Below are 10061 nucleotides of genomic sequence, written 5' to 3'. Positions count from 1 at the left end.
GTTCTGGGCCTGGTGATTAAAAATGGACTCTCACGGGTTCCTGGCTGTGTGACGTTGGAACAGTGACCCCCAGGCTGCGACGTTAACGGCCACTTCCTTTTTCTTATTCTGTGCCTTTTAGTGGGAAGATTTTGAAATCAACTAACCTGGTAACACGATGACCCAGGAAATTTGAAAGACAGAATGGGCCACACAAATCCCCCCATGAGCCTGTCCCAGGGTAACTGGGCTTACAGAGAGGAGCAGGGACTGCTCACGTTCAGAGGACATTTCAATGACTCGCTTCCCGGGAATAGCTGCAGCTCTCAGCTGGTTTAAAGACACATGAGCTGTCAGCGATGCAGGAACTCAGGTTAATTAAATAACCCATGGACATGCAATCACAATTTTTTTAGATCGGGGAGTTTACCGGAATTTCACGGAGCCTGCACGTGAACACGATATGGTGGGTGTTGTGCCCAGATTTCAAGGTTCCCAAATGGCCCAGCAAGGAGCCAGCGAGTCCGATGCAAAAGCAAAGAGTCTTTCATTTCGTACCTGTTCGGCTCCCCAACCACACTCACCGATGCAACGGTAAGCCCCAGTGGCCGATAGAGAGCGAGGCCTGATGGGATTGTGGGTTTTATAGTAAAAACCTTTTATGCATACTAGAGGCCCCCGTGGGGGTCCCTCCTCTGGCCTGCGGGGCTCGGACATGTCCTGAGGGGTCCCGGATGGTGAGAGGGACAAGGGACCCCACTGGTGCACAAATCTGGGCACCAGGCCTCTAGTTATAGGTCAAATTGTTTTTCTTGAAATCTTGTTTACGGCATGTAACATATTTTAAATAGTTTTTCAAGAAAAAGAGAAAGAAAATGCCAAAGAAATGAAAAATGAAAATAAATAAAATAGAGCTTAGTAGAGGTTTTCAAACGAGCAATAGCATTCATGTGTTGGACTTACTGGAGCACCTGCAGTGATTCCGAGGGGACGTGCACACAGCTCTGCAGGCCTGCTGTCTGATGGATCCAGGAGCCGAGGGCAGCTCGGGGGCGGCCCACAGGCTCGGGACAGACCCTGGGACAGACTCTGGGCCCCACGAGGACGCCCCTGTCGCCACAGGCTTGGAGCGGAAGGCCGTCCCTGAGCGCGTCATGGCCGGTGTCCGTCCTGCCGCGGGGAAGGCTGCAGCGCCAAGTGCACAGTGACCACCTGGGCCGCGTTCCGTGGACGCTGGACCGGCAGCGGGAGGTCGGGGTCCGTGGCTCTCACTCCCCATCGGGACCTTCTGTCTGAGCCGAACCCTGTGGCTGAGGAGGTTGCGGGTCCGGGAAGCCCTGGAGCAGAGCCCTGAGCGGGGCCACATAGGGCGGGGCCGTGGCCGGGTCCAGCGCCCTCTGCAGGGAGGAGGGTGGCCTGGCCGGTGAGGGGGCGTCTTCCTCAGACACAAACCCCGACTAGGAAGGCGCCTCCCTCCTGGAGCCACTGGTGCGGGCAGAGCGGGGGTCGCTGCCCAGAGGACCTGGGGCCTGAGCAGGGCGGTCCTCAGCCCGCGCCCCAGGGCCCCGCGGCCCCCACTCGCCATCTTCCTTGCAGAAGCCTCCTGGCTGCCCTGGCCGTGCGCTGCCAGCAGCCACACAGGTCGGACAGTGCCCACACCTCCAAGTTGTTGGCTCCACAGGCTCCAGGCTGACTTCCGGGAGGGGCTGGACTTCCGCGCAGTGGGCGGTACCTGCGAGGGCCCGTTGTGCGCCACCTCGTGGCGGGAGGCGGCAGCACAGGGAAGTGTCAGCAGCCAGGTGCCTCCTGGGGGAGCTCTGTGCTCTGAGCTGGGGCAGCAGGGGCTGCTCTAGCTCCCACAGCAAAGCCCTGCAGGTCCCAGTGCAGACGCCTCCGCCTGCCCCGCCATGGAGGGGCCCTGCTGCTCGCAGGCATCACGTAGGCACACGTGGGCGTAGGGACTTGGAGACCATGCCCACAGGGAATGTGCCCTTGGCCTGGGCGCCTATTGGCCAGAATTGACGGGAAATTTCTACTCAGCTTGCTGTTGCCACTCAACCCCGGGCCTCGTGCCTCCGTGTGCCGTGTGGGGCCTCTTCTGTGGTGTGTTCTGTGCCCCCGGTCCATGCGGATGGGACAGAGTGGCCGTGGCCTTGTTGAGAACGGCCTTGGCCTGTGGACTCCAGGTCAGAGGGGTCTCAGGGTCTGGGGTGGGTGGGCCTCACTGAGTGACAGGTGTCCTGGTGGAGGGAAATGAGACTCGCTGGCAGAGAGAAGGTCATATGACTTGGACGCAGAGATGGGTGGGCGGATGGGGCTCCCAGCCCGGGAACCGAGGACAGCTGGCTCCACCTGAAGCTGCGAGAGGTTTTCCCTGCAGCACCAGGAGGACCAGCCTTGCCCTCTCCCTGATCCCGGGGCTGAGAGTCTCACAGGCAGCGTGGAGAGCTCCGGTCCCTGCCCACCTGCCCGGTCACTGCCTCCTGGGCTCCTGGAGAGAAGCCACAGGAGAGGAAGGGGCTCCAGGCTGGGGCTGAGGAGCAGGAGGAGGGGTGCCTGGGGCGCTGGCTCATCCCTGATGCCCTGGGCACCTCCCATCCTATACCCTGACCTGTGGACCTGGGTTTATATCTGCCCAGAGGGCCTGAGGACCAGGGTGCAGGGCCGTGCGAGGGAGACTCAAGAGCAGGCGTGACAAAGCTCCTCTTAGGTCTGAGCCCACCTCCTCTAGTGCTGCCTGTACTCAGCACCCTCACTACCCCCACCCAAGTCTCTACAGCGTCTCCCTTCTGTCTTACACCCTGGAGCCCATGACTCTTTCTCATGCAATGGTTTCTCTGGTGCTAATTGGGAAGAGGGAGTCAGTCGCCCCCTTTCACAGGAACCAAATGAAGTGAATCCATTTATTCCCAAGGAGTGCTGACAAGGGCTCTGGCACAGAGGAGCTGCTCAGTGAATGAATGCCAGCGCCCTCCGCAGGCACTCAGGGCAGATGGTGGACAGGAAGTTCTGTTTCTCTGCTCCTGGTGAAAGGCCTGGTCGCAAACATAAGACAGTTCAAGAATGACACGGAGGCTGACAGGTGAGAGCTTGGGACAGGGTGCTGGTGTGCACGCATGTGTGCACGAGAGAGAGAGAGGGAGGGAGAGAGAGAGAGAGTGGGTATGTGTGTGTTTGCAGGACATGCAGTGTTTCCTAGGCTGTCATCCTAGAACTAGCTTAGGGAAAATGCATGAATCTATTTTAATGAAAAGGTAAGTGCAAATGTCCAAGCTGCTCCTGTGCCAGCTCACACTCAAATGGAGAGTGAGCGCCTGTTCGCCACACCCCCTCCATCATTGACTCCTTCCTGGGTTTTCATCTGTGCCCATCTGGTAGGTGGAAGGTCAGCATAGAGAGACCCTGTGAGAAGGGAAGGGATACGGGGGACCCTAGGCTGCAAGGTCACCCAACCCTCTTCTTCAGCTCCCTCCAGCCAGCCACCCAGCCACACCCAGCTGTTTTCCCCCCTGAGCCTGGGGAGAACATTCGGGCAGACCCTGGGAGCCTCCCAGTCTCTTCTCCCATCCTTGTGACCATGGTCCTGCCGCTCCTCCTGCGGGTCCTCTTCGGTGCACGCGCTGGCAGAGGGCTCACTCTCACCCTCGCAGGCCCCTGCCATTCAGCCCACCCTACCAGGCAGTGGCCCTGGCTGAGCTGCAGCAGCCTGTGCTGCTGCTGAGAGCCCATGGGTGTGTCCAGGGGCTTCAGAGGCCACGTGATACACACAGACATGGCTAACAATTAACTCATATGAACTTGGGATTCAATAAATTATATTAAAAGCAAAGGTGGTAACCCTGGCCGGTGTCGCTCAGGTGGTTGGGCATTGATTGTCCTGTGCTCCCAAAGGTCACCGATTCCATTCCCAGTCAGGGTTCAGGCCCAGGTTGCATGTTCAGTCCATGGTAGGGGTGTTGGCAGAGGCAACTGGTCAATGTCTCTCTCTCTCTCTTTCTCTCCCTAATCCTCTTTCTAAAATCAATAAAAACATAATAAGAAAGAAAGGTTATAAATACTCAAAACTTGCCCCTTGGCCTTGTTGGCGTGGCTCAGTGGTGAGCAGAAACCAATGAAACAGGAGGTCACGGTTCAATTCCCAGTCAAGGGCACATGCCTGGATTGCAGGCTTGATCCCCAGTGGGGGGTGTACAGGAGGCAGCCAATATATGATTTTCTCATCATTGATGTTTCTCTTTTCTCTCACTCTCTCTCCCTTCCTTTCTGAAATCAATAAAAATAGATTTAAAAAAACACAAAAATCCAAAACTGGTTACTTGGAATTTTTTCCCTGTTACCCATACTCTTGGGGTTATTCAGACCTATAGTACCTGCGTGGAGGTGATATTATAGAGCAGGGTGGACCATACATCTATCCCCAGGTTCGTGGTCGGGACACCATGTCAGCAGCCTGAAATCACCTCTGGTGAAAATATTTGCACCCTAGGAATTGGCCAGTGTTACCAAATCGCGACTTGATTTGTTTTCTTCTGTGCCTGTGGTCTCTAGACTTGAGAAAGTGATGCAGAAAATGTTAATAGTGAAGATTAAACCTGAAAGTGTGCCCTGGGTGAATATTATGACACGTAAATCGTCTCTCTGGTTTTTAAAAAGACCTCTGTAGGCCTTGCAGTGTCAACACATTATAAGAATTGAGGGACTGGGCTGGCATTCAGAAAAGCACTACCTGACTGAGTAGTCACTCACATCATGAACAAAAGAGTGAGCATCTCATAGGCACCTCCAGTTTGTCTTACTTGCTTACATAACAGCAAGCATCACCCAACATTCTCATTGGAATGACACTCATCCGTCAGTTGAGGGCAAGCATAGGGTAGCTATAAATTCACCTGTTTGGCAAAAATCAAGAAGAGCTTTCGAAGGGAGTCAATGGGCTGTGTATCTACATGTTTATATTCTCGTGTGTGTGTGTGTGTGTGTGTGTGTGTGTGTGTTTATGTGTGTGTGTCTCTATGTGTGTCTGTGTTTGTGTATGTGTGTGTGGACATATAAACACACTCCCTCCTCTTCCTCTGGTTGGTTGATAAACATGTGGCTGGATGCTTCTTTCCCGAGGTGTGTCTGACCTTTTCCCATTTTCTCACTTTCCTGCTCTCCCCAGGGGGAGCCCCTCTGGTGCCACAGGTGACCCCGCCCTCTCTGCAGGCAGACCTCAGCCCTGAGCAGTCACGTGGATGTTTACCACCCCCCAGAGCACACAGCTCCCAGCCAGTGCAGAGAGGTGGGGTCCTGGAGCTCAGGAGGGCCTCGTTTGGGTGCTCCCTCAGCCATAGGACCCCATGGCACAACCCTGGGAGGACCACCCCCTGGGTTGGGTGGTATGTGAGTGAGAAGTCAGAGTTGGGAGCAACTGGGGGAGTGAGGGATAGGACACGGGGAAGGGAGGGCGATGCCCAGCATGGTCTGGGGCAAGGGGACAGAGGGGATGAGAGGAGGAGCAGAGAGGCTTTGGTGGGGGAGGAGCGTGAACGGTGTGCTAAGCATTGTGGGGTGGAGGTGTCTTTGGGACCTACAAGCTGGGAACAGATCAGGCGGTTCCCAGGAGAGGCCTGGCCTAGCGGTGCTGGGAGTCTTCTGGGAAGATGGCAGTGAAAGCTGTAGGTACGACCAGCTTGTCTGGGGCTGGAGGGGGATGAGAGCGGGTGGGGTACACCCCGCGGTGAGTCACATGGAACACATAGTCCGCAGAAGGATGGGTGTAGCTAGTGTGGAAGCTGAGGGAGGGAGGTTCACAAAGGTAGGTCAGCGGGATGGATGCCAGAGGTGTCAGGGGCTGAGAAGTTGTGGGAGGCAGGCAGACCAGTTGGCCAGGCCCTGCCAAGACCCAGGGACAGGGCTGTCAGGGGGACCTGGGATGAGAACAGTCAGCTAAGAAGGGCGGGCACATTCCAGATCCATTCCACACCCAGGTTCAGGAGAGCGAACACCTGTGGGAAGTGGAGAGAGGAGGGGTCCAGCCCGCACCCCAGGTTTTGGCTTCTGTGATTGACAGCTGGTGGCCTTGGTTAAGCAGGGAGCCCAGAGGAGTCAGGGACAGTGGAGAAGCCTGCAGCCTGGGCAGGGGGTCTAAGGCAGCGACCTCAGGCCTGAAGCTCAGGAGCAGTCAGTGCTGGGGAGCAGGTGGCTCAGCCTTGCAGAGGGGCAGGGAGGGGGCTGCCTCCATGGTGGAACCGGGGAGCAAGCACACAGGGAGCTTCAATGAGTGTTTGTGGAAAGGATGAGGGGGGACCCAGGGACCGGCCAGTATGCGCCCTGAAGAGCTGTCCCAGAGGGGAGAGAATCAGGGGACAGAGGCTGAGAGCTCCCAGGGGTAACCGGTCAGGTTCAGACCCTGCAACAGCCAATGGCGGAGGGGAGGCGGCCTGCAGGGGTCCACATGCTCAGTTTGGCTCCCATCTTTGGGGAGGGCAGCTCGCAGAGGGGGCGGCTCCCCCAGGGGCAGGGCCTCGGAAAGAAGGGGAAAGGAGGCCACAGGAAGCACCTTACAGAAGAGGCTGGTGAGGGAGGAGGGACACGCAGGCGGCAGCTGGACGGGCTGCCATGAGGTCAGGTCAGGGGGGATCTTCACCTGCCGTCCTCCTCCCTCCTCGGCCTCTTCCTAGTTGAGTGGCCTTGGAAAACCCAAGGATCATTTTTTTTTTTAATATATTTTATTGATTTTTTACAGAGAAGAAGGGAGAGAGATAGAGAGTCAGAAACATCGATGAGAGAGAAACATCGATCAGCTGCCTCCTGCACATCTCCCACTGGGGATGTGCCTGCAACCCAGGTATATGCCCTTGACCGGAATCGAACCTGGGACCTTTCAGTCCGCAGGCCGACGCTCTATCCACTGAGCCAAACCGGTTTCGGCCCCAAGGATCATTTTAAGCTGAGCTCCTGCTGTGATAGAAATCCCAAATCAAAATGGGATTCCACTTAGAGGGACTTAAAATACACCAAGGCCTGGGAAGAGGATACACGGGGAGCCCGGAGCTCGGGCATCGCTGCCAGTGATGAGCGGTGAGGAAATCCAGGACTCAATTCTACTCCAACTCATTTTATTACAAACCCATCTTTGTATTCCAGAATCAATGGCTAATCAGTACAGGTCACAGCACTCGGAGACAGAACACATTTGCACACCCAGTTCTTTGTCAGCACATTAAGGCCAAAGGAAAACCTCTTTATAGAGCCCCGGTCCCCAGGCCAAGCCCATCCCAGGAGAGCACCTTAGGAAACCGGAAACCATGTGTCAGGAAACTGGCCATATACACACTAGAGGTGTGACTCCTAAAGAGAAAGATTGATGCCAGCTGATGTCAATATAGCCTGTCCCCCCCAAAAGGTAAAAAGAGGTAGGGCTGCTGATGGAAAATGAGTCCCCATTGGATGTAAATATGGGCTGTCCCCCAAAAAGGTAAAGAGAGGTTGGGCTGCTGATGGACAATGAGTCCCCATTGAATGTAAATATGGGCTGTCCCCCAAAAAGGTAAAGAGAGGTCAGGCTTCTAATGGACAATGAGTCCCCATTGAATGTAAATACAGGCTGTCCCCCAAAACAGGTACAAAGAGGTCAGACAAGTGATGGAAAATTCTCTCCATTGAATGTACATGTAGTATCCCCCCAAAATGTAGACACATTAAGAGCTGATAACGCACTTAATTTTCACTTCTTTTCAGTTTGAACAGATTTGAAGAAATCAGTGAAGACGGTAAGATTTGAACGAAGAGCATGTCTCCACAGGACTTTTTATGGGGACACAGAAAAATTAAAGTTGAGGGGACGCAACACCCAGCAGTCGAGGAATCAAGGGCAGTTATTGAGAGATATGCGTACAAACACCTAACCGAAGGAACGATTCTTGATGTGTGCGGCTCCATGGCTGCGTCAGTTGTGGTCCAGGCGCTGCTGCTGCTGAAGCAATGGAACCGCAAACACCGAGAATCGCTGCGTTCCGTGTTTCTGCGCATCCTCTGTCCACAGCGGCCCTGGATGCCTGGACTGGGGCCCGTTCGGGACCAGACACTTCATCCTGGATGTGTCCCCATCACAAAGTCCAGAGGATACATCTTCTTGGTTCCAAGCTGAGTCTGGCTTCACCCATTACATCAAATCCGCTAACCCTGAAAAGGAGGGAAAATTGAGTTCTCAGCTGTTAAAGTGTGTGTACATTTGGTGGACAGCCAGCCTGTGGTACATCCATTTGGGGGACACCTCAAAACACATATATTCCATGAGTGCCTACACGGGTATGGAATATAGTAAATTGGGTTTCTATCCCGGGGAGTGACTCAGAAACAAAGACTCAAAGTGTCATCCTCGATGGTGGACACCGGGGGCTACAGCCACGTTAGCGACCAGGCTGTACCCGCCTCTCGCACACGCTCCCCTCTGCACACTGTGGCCTCTGCTGGGAGGGGCGGGCAGGGCTTCTCTGCGCCAGGCGGGGCAGAGCCCATGATGGTAGAAAAGTGAACCCGGGGGCAGGTCCGGGGCCCAGGAGCCAGCTGGAGAGAGGCACAGCCTGAGGCCACCTGCCTGGAAGGCCTCGGGCCCCGGGCTCAGGAGTGTGGGGCCCAGGCCTGGCTCGGCAATGCTCTGGCGTATCAGTGAGCCCGACTCCAAGGTCCACCCAGGGCCGCGAGTTCTTGGTCGTCAGGCCAGTCTGGGCTTCTCCTGGGAGCCCCAGGCTTCTGGAGATGGAGTCAAGTCCGGACCACAGGGCCCAGCCCTGAGAGCGTGCCTTCATGTACCTGCTCACCCACAGCAGCACACACATGGACGCTTTCATGGAGGTCAGGTTGCTGACACATGTTGTAAGGGGCACAGCATCTGCCTCAGGGAGTGTGTTTGTGACTGCACTGTGAGCATCCCCGGGCCAACGTGGATTTGTTCAAAGAGACCAGTTTCTGAAGGGTCAGACGTGTGCAGCCATCGTGGGAGTGTGACCCTAGGGTCCGGCAGAGCCTTGTCACTCACCGAAAGATGGGAGCAGCGGCGGGAACACTTCTTCATTCCAAAGTCGCTCCCGGCCCCTCCGGCCGATGGGAGAGGGGGCCCTGGTGGTCAGAAGGGGCGTCAGGAGTTTGAAGGCTCAGGGGCTGCGGGTCCAAAAGACCAGTCACCCACGGCCACGCTCATCTTCTGAGCTCCACCTGCTGGTCCCACGCAGCTGTGGCGACACCCGCCTGCTCTCTAAGTTGTTCCCATGACTGACGTTCTCAGGGGCCCGTTGGCGTGGGAGCCACGTCGGGTGACTTGCGTGGGCTCTTGGCAGGGAGCCCCTCCCTGTGGTCCTGCCCTGGACCCGTCGGGCTCTGAGAAGCTGACACTGCCAGGACAGGGGCCACGGTGGCCACGTGCCCTGAACGTCCGGGGCTGAGGCCTCGTCCTGGCAGCCGGGGCTGCAGTCACTGTGTGGTGCTGGGGCTGGAGCTGCTGTGGCCGCCACCTCCCGTGGCCATGGCGGGGCCGTGGAGGAGGCTGCAGGGGAGCCAGCCTCTCCTCCTTTGGGGGAGCCAGTGAGAAGCGCCTCCTGTCCAGTGGTTGGCACTGGGGACCCTGGCGGTGAAGGAGCTGGGGCAGAGGGTGTGGCTGGCTGTTTCTGCCCTCGAGTCCTCAGAACCCCCGCCTTCAGGTGACTCCTGTTTGCCGGCCTGTGGCCTGAGGTCCCAAGCAGCTGGGCTGAGGCTAGGCTGACTGCCCTATTTAGGGACAGGCACCAGCGGGCAGCTGTGTGGGAGGTGGGGGGGAAAGGGGGGAATGGGGTGGCCTGGCTCTGCCCAGAGAAAGGCTCTGAGGAGGCAGGGCTGCCTCAGGGCGCACTGGGTGGGCCTCGGGCTCAGCAGGTCTCAAGTTGGGCTTCACATACCGCCCGGCCTTCAGCAGCTTCCCCCGCAGGGGCTGACAGTCCTTCTGCGGGCACAGAGCTGGAGGGCATCCTCCCTTTGCTACTGGCAGGTGCGCCTGCCTGGCCCCCGGGGGTCAGGAGATGAAGGTGTTTCTGAGCAGGTACCTTGGCAGGTCATCGGGCACCTGG

At 56.8% G+C, this 10061-nt stretch overlaps 1 long non-coding RNA gene across 1 annotated transcript; it reads right to left on the bottom strand.

Annotated features, from left to right (window-relative positions):
- Positions 1-7066: 7066 nt before the first annotated feature.
- Positions 7067-9714, bottom strand: LOC308525939. Its single transcript, XR_013996497.1, has 3 exons — positions 8776-9714; positions 7865-8145; positions 7067-7767 (listed from the first exon to the last, which is right to left on the bottom strand). It is a non-coding gene; the product is annotated as an uncharacterized lncRNA (long non-coding RNA).
- Between the last annotated feature and the right edge of the window lie 347 nt (positions 9715-10061).

The sequence above is a fragment of the Myotis nattereri genome (genome assembly GCF_964212035.1).
Source record: "Myotis nattereri genome assembly, chromosome: 10".
Classification (NCBI taxonomy): Eukaryota; Metazoa; Chordata; class Mammalia; order Chiroptera; family Vespertilionidae; genus Myotis; species Myotis nattereri.
The sequence above is the reverse complement of the archived record's forward strand: the minus strand, read 5'-3'. Positions and strand labels throughout refer to the sequence as shown.